The sequence below is a fragment of the Lithobates pipiens genome, unplaced genomic scaffold, assembly GCF_037356315.1.
Source record: "Lithobates pipiens isolate NorthernLeopardFrog02 unplaced genomic scaffold, aLitPip1_a1.2 Scaffold_23, whole genome shotgun sequence".
NCBI lineage: Eukaryota > Metazoa > Chordata > Amphibia > Anura > Ranidae > Lithobates > Lithobates pipiens.
In genome coordinates, this window is record NW_027507785.1 from 142,263,839 (window position 1) to 142,276,501 (window position 12,663).

The 12,663-nt window shown below is 47.8% G+C and overlaps 8 pseudogenes; all 8 read left to right on the forward strand.

Annotated features, from left to right (window-relative positions):
- The first annotated feature begins 1,724 nt into the window (after positions 1-1,724).
- LOC143928736 (5S ribosomal RNA) lies at positions 1,725-1,843 on the forward strand (annotated as a pseudogene).
- A 698-nt stretch (positions 1,844-2,541) lies between these two features.
- Positions 2,542-2,660, forward strand: LOC143928897 (5S ribosomal RNA; annotated as a pseudogene).
- Positions 2,661-2,762: 102 nt separating this feature from the next.
- LOC143928710 (5S ribosomal RNA) lies at positions 2,763-2,881 on the forward strand (annotated as a pseudogene).
- Positions 2,882-3,248: 367 nt separating this feature from the next.
- On the forward strand, positions 3,249-3,367 carry LOC143928926 (5S ribosomal RNA; annotated as a pseudogene).
- Positions 3,368-3,684: 317 nt separating this feature from the next.
- Positions 3,685-3,803, forward strand: LOC143929132 (5S ribosomal RNA; annotated as a pseudogene).
- Positions 3,804-4,558: 755 nt separating this feature from the next.
- LOC143928873 (5S ribosomal RNA) lies at positions 4,559-4,677 on the forward strand (annotated as a pseudogene).
- A 421-nt stretch (positions 4,678-5,098) lies between these two features.
- On the forward strand, positions 5,099-5,217 carry LOC143928816 (5S ribosomal RNA; annotated as a pseudogene).
- A 317-nt stretch (positions 5,218-5,534) lies between these two features.
- On the forward strand, positions 5,535-5,653 carry LOC143928949 (5S ribosomal RNA; annotated as a pseudogene).
- Positions 5,654-12,663: the final 7,010 nt, after the last annotated feature.

Consider the following 12,663-nt stretch of genomic DNA (forward strand, 5'->3'; position numbering starts at 1 on the left):
CTAGAGGGAAACAAAGTCGCTTCTTTTGGTAGCCCCGGCTTGGCCCAGGCGACCGTGGTACGCAGAGATCATGAAGTTGGCAGTAGGCAGGCCGTGGATCCTCCCTCTCCGGCCAGATCTGCTCTCACAGGGTGCAATTTACCATGCTGCTTTACACAGTCTGAATTTGACGGTTTGGCTGCTGAGACCCACATTCTGAGAGACCGTGGGCTTTCGGGGCCAGTCCTTTCTACTCTGGTCAATGCCAGAAAGCCGGCCTCCAGGCTTATTTACTACAAAATCTGGAGGGCATATGTTTCCTGTTGTGAACTCAGGGAATGTCATCCTAGAAAGTACGTCATTAGCAGGATCTTGGCCTTCCTCCAGTCAGGCCTAGAAATGAATTTGGCCGTAAGCACTATCAAGGTGCATATTTCGGCCTTGTCAGTGTTTTTTCAGAAACCACTTGCATCACATTCCCTGGTGCGGGCTTTCATCCAGGGGGCTATGTGGATAAGGCCGCCAGTCAAACCTCCGGTATGCCCATGGGATCTGAATTGGGTTCTCTCAGCTTTGCAGGGGCAACCTTTTGAACCTTTGCATCAGGCTTCGTTAGTTCTTTTGACTAAAAAATTGGTTTTCTTGGTAGCCATATCCACGGCTAGAAGAGTGTCAGAACTAGCAGCTCTCTCCAGTAAAGAACCGTATCTAATTATTCATAAGGACCTGGTGGTAATGCGTCCCAACAGGTCCTTTCTGCCTAAGGTGGTTTCAGGATTCCATTTGAATCAAGATGTAAGCCTACCATCCTTTTTTCCGGACCCACAGTCCGCAGAAGAAGAATCTTTGCACACTTTGGATGTGGTAAGGGCAATCAGTATCTATCTTCAGGCAACTGCTCAGATAAGGAAAACTGGTTGCTTATTTATTTTGCCGAAAGGCCCTAGGAAGGGCAAGGCGGCATTAAAATCCACTCTCTCAAGGTGGATTAGACAGATTATTTCTCAGGCCTATAATGTTAAAGGGAAGATCCCTCCTTTTCAAGTGAGAGCGCACTCAACTAGGGCTGTAAGTGCTTCTTGGGCAGTGCATCACCAGGCCTTCCTGTCTCAGATCTGTAAGGCTGCAACTTGGTCATCAGTCCACACATTCACCAGATTCTATCAGGTGGATGTCAGAGGGCAAGAGGATATCGCCAGTGGGCGCAGTGTACTGCAGGCTGCAGTTTAGGTCCTCCGGTCCTTGGCGGTCTATATATTATGATCTGTGTCTCCCTCCCCTCAATCTGAGCATTGCTTTGGGTCATCCCACTATGTAATGAAGCTCCTGTGTCCCGTGATGTATGATCAAGAAAATAGGATTTTTATATACAGCTTACCTGTAAAGTCCTTTTCTTGAGAGTACATCACGGGACACAGGGCTCCCACCCCTCTTGGGTTTTACGTGGTTTCCTATTGCTTTGCTACAAAACTGAGGTGCCCCCCATATGGGAGGGGTTATATAGGGGAGGAATTGTCCTTAATTTGGGGTTAACCAGTGTCCAATCACCAGAGGTGCCTATATAACCCACTATGTAATGAAGCTCCTGTGTCCCGTGATGTACTCTCAAGAAAAGGAATTTACAGGTAAGCTGTATATAAAAATCCTATTTTTTATGTTGTTGGCGTTGACCTGTTTTTTTTCGCTTGTTTCCCAAGATGACCATCTTGGCGTTTGTCAAGAGGGTGAGAGTGCCCAAAGAAAGTGCCTACGGCCAAATCACCCTGAAAGTGCCCGATCTTGTCTGATCTCGGAGGCTAAGCATTGTCGGGCCTGATTAGTAACTGGAAGGGAGACCGACTGGGAATACCAGGTGCCGTAGGCTTCTTTTTATGTTGTTGGCGTTGACATGTTTTTTTTTTCCGCTTGTTTCCCAAGGTGACCATCTTGGCATTTGTCAAGAGGGCTGAGAGAGAGCCCAAAGAAATCTCCTACGGCCACATCACCCTGAAAGCGCCCGATCTTATCTGATCTCAGAGGCTAAGCAGGGTCCGGCCTGGATAGTACCTAATTACAGGTGCCGTAGGAATCTTTTTATATTGTTGGCTTTGACCTGTTTTTTTTTTTCGCTTGTTGCCCAAGGTGACCATTTTAGCATCTGTCAAGAGTTTTGAGTATGTCCCGAAGCGTTCGCCTAAGGCCCCATCACCCTGAAAGCGCCCGATCTCAGAGGCTAAGCAGGGTCAGGGTCAGATGGGAGACCGCCAGGGTCTATGTTGTTGGCGTTGACCTGTTTTTTTTCACTTTTTTCCCAAGATGACCATCTTGCCATTTGTTAAGAGGGTTGAGAGTGTCTGAATAGAACACCTATGGCCACATCACCCTGAAAGCGCACAATCTCATCTGATCTCAGAGGCCTAGCAGTGTACGGCCTGGTTAATACCTGTATGGGAGACCATCTGTGAATACCAGGTGCCGTAGGCTTCTTTTTATGTTGTTGGTGTTGACCTGTTTATTTTTGCTTGTTTCCCAAGGTGACCATCTTGGCGTTTAACAAGAGGATCGAGAGTGCCCAAAGAGATCACCTACGGCCCCATCACCCTGAAAGCACCCGATCTTGTCTGATCTCGGAGGCTAAGCAGTGTCAGGCCTGGTTAATACCAGGATGGGAGAACGTCTGGGAATAACAGGTGCCGTAGGCTTCTTTTTATGTTATTGGCCTTGACCTGGTTTTTTTTTTCACTTGTTTCCCAAGGTGACCATCTTGGCATTTGTCAAGAGGGTTGAGAGTGCCCGAAGAGATCACCTACGGCCCCATCACCCTGAAAGCGCCCAATCTTGTCTGATCTCGGAGGCTAAACAGTGTCGGGCCTGGTTAGTACCTGGATGGGAGACCGCCTGGGAATACCAGGTGCCATAGGCTTCTTTTTATGTTGTTGGCTTTGACCTGTTTCTTTCACTTGTTTCTCAAGGCGACCATCTTGGCGTTTGTCAAGAGGGTTGGGCGTGTCTTGAAGAGAACGCTTACAGCCACATCACCCTGAAAGCACCCGATCTCATCTGATTTCAGAGGCTAAGCAGTGTCAGGCCTGGTTAGTACCTGGATGGGAGACTGCCTGGAAAGACCAGGTGCCATAGAAGGATCTGGCCTGGTTAGTGTCTTGATTGGGAGATCACCTGGGAATACCGGATACCGTGGGCTTCTTTTTATGTTGTTGGCTTTCACCTGTTTTTTTTTTAGCTTGTTTCCCAAGGTGAGCATCTTGGCCTTTGTCAAGAGGCTTCAGAGTGCCTACAGCCAAATCACCCTGAGAGAGCCCAATCTCATCTGATCTCGTGGGCTAAGCAGCGATGGGCCTGGTTAGTACCTGGATGGGAGACAGCCTGGGAATACCAGGTGCTGTAGGCTTCTCATTATGTTGTCGGCGTTGACCTGTTTTTTTTCCCTTTTTTCCCAAGGTGACCATCTTGCCATTTGTCAAGAGGGTTGAGAGTGCACAAAGATATTGCCTACGGGCACAACACCCTGAAAGCGCCCAATCTCTTCTGGTCTCAGAGGCTTTGCAGGGTTGGGCCTGGTTTGTACCTGGATGGGAGATCACCTGGGTTTTCCAGATGCCGCAGGCTTCTTTTTATGTTGTTGGTGTTGACCTGTTTTTTTTCGCTTGTTTCCCAAAGTGATCACCTTGGCATTTGTCAAGAGGGTTGAGAGTGCCTAAATAGATCGCTTACAGCAGCATCACCCTGAAAGCACCCTATCTCTTCTGATCTCGGAGGCTAAGAAGGGTTGGGCCTAGTTAGTACTTGAATGGGAGACGGCCTTGGAATACCAGGTGCTGTATTCTTCTTTTCATGTTAGTGGCGTTAACCTGTTTTTTTCCGCTTGTTTCCCAGGGTGACTATCTTGGCATTTTTCAAGAGGGATGAGAGTGCCCAAAGAGATTTCCTATGGGCACATCACCCTGAAAGCACCCAATATCCTCTGATCTCAGAGGCTAGAAAGGGTCGCGCTTGGTAATACCTGGATGGGAGACCGCCTGGGAATACTAGGTGCTGTAGGCTTCTTTTTATGTTGTTGGCGTTGACTTGATTTTTTGTTTGCTTCCCAAGGTGACCATCTTGGCGTTTGTCAAGAGGGTTGAACGTGCCTGAAAAAAATCTACTATGGCTGCATCACCCTGAAAGAGCCCAATCTCATTTGATCTCAGAGGCTAAGCAGGGTTGGGACCTGGTTAGTACCTGGATGGGAGACCACCTGGGATTTCTCACTGCCATAGGCTTTTTTTTTAAGTTGTTGGCATTGACTTCGCTTTTTTTTCATTGTTTCCCAAGGTGACCATCTTGGCGTTTGTCAAGAGGGTTGAAAGTGCCTGAAGGGATTGCCTACGGGCATATCACCCTGAAAGCACCTGATCTCGTTTGATGTTGGAGGCTAAGAAGAGTCTGGCCTTGTTAGTACGTGGATGGGAGACCGCCTGGGAATACCAGGTGTCGTAGGCTTCTTTTTATGTTGTTGGCGTTGACCTGTTTTTTTTTAGCTTGTTTCCCAAGGTCACCATCTTGGTGTTTGTCAAGAGGGTTGAGAGTGCCTGAAGAGATTGCCTATGGCCACATCACTCTGAAAGCACCCAATCTTGTCTGATCTTGGAGGCTAAGAAGAGTCAGGCCTGGTTAGTACCTGGATGGGAGACCACCTGGGAATACCAGTTATTGTAAGCTTCTTTTTATGTTGTTGGCGTTGAATCGTTTTTTTTTTCCGCTTGTTTCCCAAGGTGACCATCTTGGCATTTGTCAAGAGGGTTGAGAGTGCCCAAAGAGATCGCTTACAGCAGCATCACCCTGAAAGAGCCCTATCTCTTCTCATCTCTGAGGCTAAGAAGGGTTGGGCCTAGTTAGTACCTGTATGTGAGATGGCGTTGGAATACCAGGTGCCGTATTCTTCTTTTTATGTTGTTGACATTGACCTGTCTTTTTTCGCAAGGTTGGGCCTTGCTAGTACCTGGATTGGAGACCACCTGGGAATACTAGATGCTGTAGGCTTCTTTTTATGTTGTTGGCGTTGACTTGTTTTTGTTTTGTTTGTTTACCAAGGTGACCATCTTGGTGTTTGTCAAGAGGGTTGAGAGTGCCTGAAGAGCTTGCCTATGGCCACATAACCCTGAAAGCACCAGATCTCGTCTGATCTCAGAGACTAAACAGGGTCGGGCCTTGTTAATACCTGGATGGGAGACCACCTGGGAATACTAGGTGCTGTAGACTTCTTCTTATGTTGTTGGCGTTAACTTGTTTTTTTTTGTTTGTTTCCCAAAGTGACCATCTTGGCGTTAGTCAAGAGGGTTGAGAGTGCCTGAAGAAATCTCCTACGGCCACATCACCCTGAAAGAGCCCAATCTCATCTGATCTCAGAGGCTAAGCAGGGTTGGGACCAGTTTAATCCCTGGATGGGAGACCGCCTGGGATTTCCAGATGCCGTAGACTTCTTGTTATGTTGTTGCCGTTGACCTATTTTTTTCTGCTTGTTCCCAAGGTGACCATCTTGGCATTTGTCAAGAGAGTTGAGAGTGCCTGAAGATATTGGCTACGGCCACATCACCCTGAATCTGTTCCATCTCATCTGATCTTGGAGGCTAAGCAGGGTCGGGCCTGGTTAATGCCTGGATGGGAGACCGCCTGGGAATACCAGGTGTCGTAGGCTTCTTTTTTTTTTTCTCCAACCAGGGGAAGACGGTCCCCCGAGTACATAATGCAACAGAGAAATACAGAGCAAAAAGCAGCTGAACAATACTTGATACAGGTATATTCGCAAATGTGAGTCTGCCTTCCATCAATCATAATGATTCAAGGCACGGATAAAGTACAAGAATTTTTGTGTTATGCATCGGATCTCTGTCCAGAAGTCCACCAAGCTGGGGCAGGACCAAAAAATGTGAACCAATGTGCCCTCTTCTTCTCCACACCTCCAGCATATGTTCGAGGAAGAGGGGAATTATTTATGCAGCTTTGATGGTGTCAAATACCACCTGGTGAGAAGTTTAAAATTTGTCTCCTGTATCTTCGTGCACAGCGAGGTTTTGAGAGCCAAAGTGATAATGCGTTGTCTCTGTGCTGGGGAAAACGAGCAATTAAGGTCCTTTTCCCAGTTGGACAGACAGGTTAAGTGTGGGTGATCTGTTTGAGAGAGAATGTGGACCAAAGGGCCTTCGCTCCTGCATAGAGTCTCAAACTCCGTCTGAGGGCGGGCGAAAGTTTGAGTATTGGGGATGAAATGGAGAAAATGATGTTGTTGCGCCGCTCTCCAAAAAGGCAGTTGGAAAAGCCCTGTCGAATCTGTTAGGGTTGAGAAAGAAGGCCATTTTCCATCAATGATGAATTTAAACGCATGGTCTAGGTTGGAATTTCTAAGTGGGTCCTCGGTTCAAAGTTCGGATGGTCACGTATAGGGAATAGGGGGGAAGTCAAAGACGTGAGTGTGTTTTGGGTAGCGATCAGGTGACTGACTTTCAATGAAGCCCCTATAGTGGGATGTGACGTCAATTCTGTGGGTAAATCCTTATAGCACCACATGGCGCTTCTTAGCGGAATTCGGGAGTGAGATTGTCCTAGTTGCATCCAGAGCTTAGAAAGTTTGTTTCCATTCCAGTCCAATACACGCCCCAGATGGGAGGCCAGGTAGTAGCATCGCAAGTCAGGGAGAACCAACCCTCCCTGTTGTTTAGACAATGTCAGCTGTGACCACTTAAGTCTGGGATTTTTGTGGGCCCAGTTAAATTGAGTGAGCAGGGATTGAGCTTGCTTAAAAAACGGGACTGGACTCTGGATCAGGAGAGCTTGGAAAAGATAGGTACATTTAGGGAGTATGTTCATTTTAATGAGATTGCATCTGCTGAACCAGGAATGGAGGCCAGAATGCCACCCGTGAAGCAAACTGCAGATCTTAGTGACAAGGGTTGGGGGGAAGTTCAACATAAACGTACGCGCGATGTCCGGTGGAATGTAAGTACCTAAGTACTTAAGGGCTGTAAAATCGAAAATTGGACTGCAAGTCTAGTAACGTTTGCGGGGGGACTGTGGCCCCCATGGCCTCTGATTTCAAGAAGTATCCCGTATATCTGGAATTCCCGAAGGAGATTTGGCAAGGAAACTCTGGGATTCTTCAACGAGAACAGCATGTCATCCACGTAGGCAGATATCTTGCAGTCAATAGTACCCATTTGGAGTCCCGTTATGTCTGAGTTTTGTCGAATTGTGGAGAGAAAGGGTTCCAATGACAGTGCGAATAATAAGGGCGACAGGGGGCAACCCTGTCTGGTCCCATTCCCGATGTCAAGGGGAGATGAGAGCACCCCATTCGCTTTGAGTTGAGCTGAAGGGCGTGAGTATATCTTACTTATCCATGCCAGCATCCGTTCACTCAGACCTATATGGCGAAGGACCGAGAACATGAATGTCCATTTGACCCGATCAAAAGCCTTCTCGGCATCAGTACTCACGAAAAGACAAGGGGTCCCAGATGACTTTGCTTTATGGACCAGGGTAAGCACCTTAATGGTGTTGTCCCTATCTTCCCTGGTGGGAATAAAACCTAACTGGTCAATATGTATAAGAGACTGCAAGTGCTGTGCCAATCACGTGGCGAGGATTTTAGAGAATAGTTTTAGGACCGAATTTAGGAGGGAAATGGGTCTGTAGCTCCCACATAGCCCCGGGTCTTTGCCCTCCTTAGGTATCAACGAGATGTGGGCTCTAAGGGTATCCTCAGGAAAATCCCCATTCGAGCTCAGAGTATTAAATAAATTCACCAAGCGCGGGCCGAGAATAGGGAGGAAGGTCTTATAGTATTGTGCGGTATATCCATCAGGGCCCAGAGCCTCACCCACCTTCGGAGGTCCCACGGCCATCTGGACTTCTTCCAGTGTGATCGGGTCCTCCAAGTACTCCCGTGATTCCGATGAGAGGGTTGGTAGACCAGAACCGATTACATATCTGTCTATATTGTCCTGTCCGGACCCTAATTCGGGCAGGTTGTAGAGATCAGAGTAACATTTTTCAAAGACTTTGGCTATTTGGGTTGGGGTAGAGGCCCTCTGGCCATTCTCATCTATCAACTGTGGTATGTAAGAGGCAGATTTCTTTTTTTTTTTTTTTTTTTTTAATTAATGTTTATTGAAGAAAAGAAGCATGTACAATAACATAAAAGACAATACGTGAACCAGCACAGGGGACAGTCGTATCACACCATCAGAAACCATGGTTCAAGGCAAAGTACTGCCCATAAGGGCCTAGCTAATAGAGGTAGTATATGAACTGGAACCACCGTCAGGATTTCAAAGTCACATGACTATGTGATCAATACGAATCACTGCTGCTGGAACCATCAAACCTCTGCGGTAATGAGAATACACCCTTCTCTTCCATTATAAGAGAGGAAACACGATTGACAGATATAGAGAAAGAAAAAAAAAGGGAGAAAGAAAGAAAGAGGCAGGAAATAAAGAACATAGAAAAGGGTGGGGAATGTAAGGGTGGGGAGGGGGGAAGGGGGGGTAGGGGGATGCAGGTCCGCCTCTGATATCAGCTCCAAAATTACCGTAAGAACCTTAAGTGTTATGATTACATCACAGTGGTTGAGACATTATATCTCCATAGCTAGAGGAGTATTTAAAGGCAACCCAATAGGCCCAGATTTTTTTTGCCAGCTCAGATTTGCCACGGAGGGAGAGAGTCAGGTCCTCTATGTAATAAGTGGTACCCACGTTGAGTAACCAACGTCGGAGCGTAGGGATCTTCCTCAGTTTCCAAAATTGTGGAATGAGGGTTTTTGCGGCATTAAGAAGGTGGGGTGTAATTGATCTTTTATAAGGGCCTGTTGGTTTCCCCGTACAGTGGAACAAAACATACCAAGGATCATTAGGGACCTCCCATCCCTGGATCTCTTTAATCCAATATAAAATCGTTAGCCAGAAAGGACGGATCCTTGGGCAGTACCACCAAATATGAGCATGGGTAGCCCTCTCCCGCCAACACAGTGGTGATGTCACGGGGAAAAACCTATGCAATAACACAGGTGTGTAATGCCATCTGGTTAAAAGTTTATACGCCATTTCCGACGTTTTAGAGGATCCGGAGGAGGTATGTGCCAGGGCTAGGATATGTGATTTTTGGGTCAGCGAGAGTTCCATTTGTAGATCCTGTTCCCAGTTGCGTAGGAATGTGGGGGTGCTAGTAGAGGTGAGGGACAGCAGTGCGTGATAAAAGTACGAGATTGGCTTCTCAGTTGGACGAGTTTCAGCAAATGCGGTTTCCAAAGGCGTAAGCTCAGCCAAGGAGCGTAAGGGTTTTGGGAGTGAACGAACAAAGGCCAGTAATTGATGATGTTTCCAGTGGTCCATATATGATATGGGAGATGGGCCCATGATGGTAGAGAGCGGTAAAACGCCAGAGGGGCCAGTGATTTGATGCAGGTAGATTTTATTGCCCAGCTGCCATGAGTGAGTTTGAGGGTCCATATTACCAGGTGGGAAGTAATTGTGTCCTATCAAGGGCATCAGAGGGGAATTATACGTCCATCCATGTGTCTTACACAGAGAGTCCCATACCATCAAGGTTGATTGCGTTAGCGGTGACGTAGTAGGCAAGAGAGTCCGGAATTTCCTCGGGATCCACATCAGCGTGGAAAGTTCAGTGCCACATAGGTCTGTCTCTAGATTAACCCATAATTTAGCCTCCTTGCAGTATTTCCAATCAGAGAGCCTAGTCAACACAATGGATCGATAATAAAGCTTAAAATCTGGCACTGCTAAACCACCATCGCACTTAAGGCGGGTGAGGAGAGATTCAGGGAGTCTGGGTTTTTTTCTATTCCATATGTATCTATACACCATAGAGGTCAAGATCGTAAAAAAAAACACCGGTATCCCGAACGGGACCATCTGAAGCATAAAGAGCACCCTGGGCAGCAAATTCATCTTGACCATCCCGATTCTACCCAGCCAAGAATGTCGCAGCTGGGACCATTTCTGGATATCTGACCTAAGCGTGTTAAGTAGAGGTATGAAGTTAGCGTGGAATAGGGACGACAGGGAGGGCGTAAGTTGAATACCTAAATATTTCATGGAGCTCGTCTGCCAGGTAAAGGGGTAGTTCCGTTTCAAGATAGACACCTGTTGGGCGGGGACAGAAATATTTAATAGTTCCGATTTGGACATATTGATTTTAAAATTTGAAACCAAGCCATAAGCCGAAAATTCAGACATAAGATTGGGGAGGGTGATCAGCGGTTGTTGAATATAAAACAATATATCATCAGCGTACGCTGCGTATTTGTGTTCCGTTTTGCCTATCGATATACCATGTATACTCGGGTTGCGCCTGATGAGGGAGAGAAATGGTTCTAGGGAGATCGCGAACAAAATTGGCGAGAGTGGTCATCCCTGGCGGGTACCATTGTATAAGTAGAAGGGGTCACTAAGGGTGTCATTAATTCGTATTTGAGCAGTGGGACGTTGGTATAAGGCCGATATTTTAGAGCGCAAAGAGGGACCAATTCCTAGGTGCGTCAGCGTTGCCATAAGATATTCCCAGTCCACCCTGTCAAACGCCTTCTCAGCATCTGTGGAAAGTAACAGGGTGGGCTGGGAAGTCCGCCGTACATACTCCATCAGGGAAAGTGTGCGCAGGGAGTTATCCCGCGCTTCCCTACCCGGGATGAACCCCGTCTGGTCTTGCGAGATCCATTGTGGTATCAGGGGGAGCAGTCGGTTTGCAATGGCTTTAGCATAAATTTTTGCGTCAATGTTCAATAGTGAAATGGGACGGTAGCTCGCGCAATCACTGGGGTCTTTGCCCGCCTTGGGGATAACAGTGATGTGGGCATGAGTGGTTTCCGAACGAAGATCTCCGCCGGTCAAGGTCACATTAGCATAGTTGGTCAAGTAAGGGATCAGTATGTCAGCGTACGATCGGTAATAAGTCACCGTGAGGCCATCAGGCCCCGGGGCCTTGCCACAGGCCATGCCCTTCATGGCGCCCAGGAGCTCCGTCGATGTAAACTCACTCTCCAAGGAAGCCAAGACCTCCGTAGGGAGCGTGGGGAGGGCGGCACGGGCCAAATATTCCTGGATAAGGCGTCCCCTTGTTTCTCCATCCCGGATGTCCATCCCGGATGTCCTGGTGCACCTGATACCGGCGTTGATAAAAGTCCCTAAACGTCTTGGCTATGTGGGGGTGTCAAACACCAGGTCTCCCGAGGGGATCTTAACCGTAGCAATAAACGCTGCGTTCTTACGCTGTCACACCGAATTGGCCAACAACCTACTGGGTTTATCCCCCCACTCGTAAAACCATTGAGCCACTAACCGAGAGCGTTGCTTTTGGTCCAAATGAAGGAGGGACTTCAGGGTCTCCCGTTTCTCAGTCAGGGCGTGGAAAAGGGCCGGGGTCTGATTTAGTTTGTGTTGGCGTTCCAAGCCTGCAATTTCACGTAGCAAGGTAGATTGGCATAGCGTTCGCTCCCTCTTTTTCCTTGATCCCAATTCCATGAACTTACCCCTAATATACACCTTGTGGGCCTCCCATAACACTCCCGGGGAAACATCAGGGCTCATGTTAGTCCTAAAGTAAAATTCTAAATTGTCGCCCATCACCTTTTTGTCTGCCTCCTCGGATATCAGGTCTTCATTCAACTTCCAATTAGTGGATTTCAGGGGTAAGGACTCTACTTTGATAGTTAGCGAGATAGGTGCGTGATCTGACAGGGGAGAGGAGTCAATGTTTGACTTCACTATTAGCGGTAGGTGTTGGTGATCAATGAAACACAAATCAATTCTGGAGTACGTTTGGTGTACAGAAGAATAGTAAGTAAAATCCCTTTCCTGTGGGTGAGCAATTCTCCAGACATCCATCAACTGCAGGTCATGGAGTCGTGAGCGTATAAACTTTAATCTTCTGCCGGATAAAGAGGAGCCACCCCTAGAGGTGTCCAGGGCAGGTTCCAGCAGAACATTAAAGTCGCCCGCTAAGAGGATACAGCCACGGGCAAAACTCCGCAAGGAGTTGAGTGTGGAGGCAAGAAAGCTTGCTTGATCCTTGTTAGGGGAATATAAGGTAGCTAGGGTACACGGCATGCTGCCCAGGGTGCCCCGGAGAAACAAGAAGCGTCCCGCAGGATCGCTCAGCATAGCTTCAAATGTGAACGCGGTTCCCCCACGAAACCCAATGGCCACACCCTTTGCTTTGGAAATATCTGAAAGGCTGTAGTACCACGTGGGGTACTTTGGGGAGTATAGTCTGACTAGAGTCGTATGTGTGAGGTGGGTCTCCTGGAGGAAGACCACGTCCCCCCGCAGACGATCCAGCTCTCTATATAAATTGTGTCTCTTCCCCGGAGCATGGAGGCCCCTTACGTTAAAAGATACGAGGAACCGCGAACACCAGAATACAACCAGTACATACATACATACAGAGACGGACCACAACTAAATGGGGGGGGAGGGTAGGGGAGGGTGCAGGAAGGAGCCAAGGGAGGGGGGACAGAGAAGAAAAAAGGAGGGAAAAGGAACAGAAAGAGAAAAGACCATGTAGCAGTGGGAAAAACAGAAAATACCAGAAAAAATACTGTCTGATAACAGCTAGTGTTGCACGCATAAACATGCCGTGCGAGAGCGGGCTACGTGCCCGCCACAGGGTCCCCGCGCCCCCCGCCCCAGA